The following is a 258-nucleotide window of genomic DNA, read 5'->3' as shown; positions in this document are numbered from 1 at the left end:
TGGGGGTCGTGAGAGATACCCAATGTTGAACTGAACGTGGGGTGGGGGGGATGTCGAAGGGGGCGGTAGCTCTAAATCCACACTAGATAATCAAGCGAGGTAGAAAGAGCGTCTTATTGAAGAGGAGGCCCGGCGGGAGAAGGAAGGATCACACTCGCAGGAGGAGGGCTCTGTGCAACTGGGTCAGGTGAGGACCCTGCCGGTCTTGCTTTCTCTTTCTGTTTTGACACTTTGGTGACATTCTTTGACGTCTTAGAT

The sequence above is a fragment of the Penaeus monodon genome, chromosome 20, assembly GCF_015228065.2.
Source record: "Penaeus monodon isolate SGIC_2016 chromosome 20, NSTDA_Pmon_1, whole genome shotgun sequence".
NCBI lineage: Eukaryota > Metazoa > Arthropoda > Malacostraca > Decapoda > Penaeidae > Penaeus > Penaeus monodon.
The sequence above is the reverse complement of the archived record's forward strand: the minus strand, read 5'-3'. Positions refer to the sequence as shown.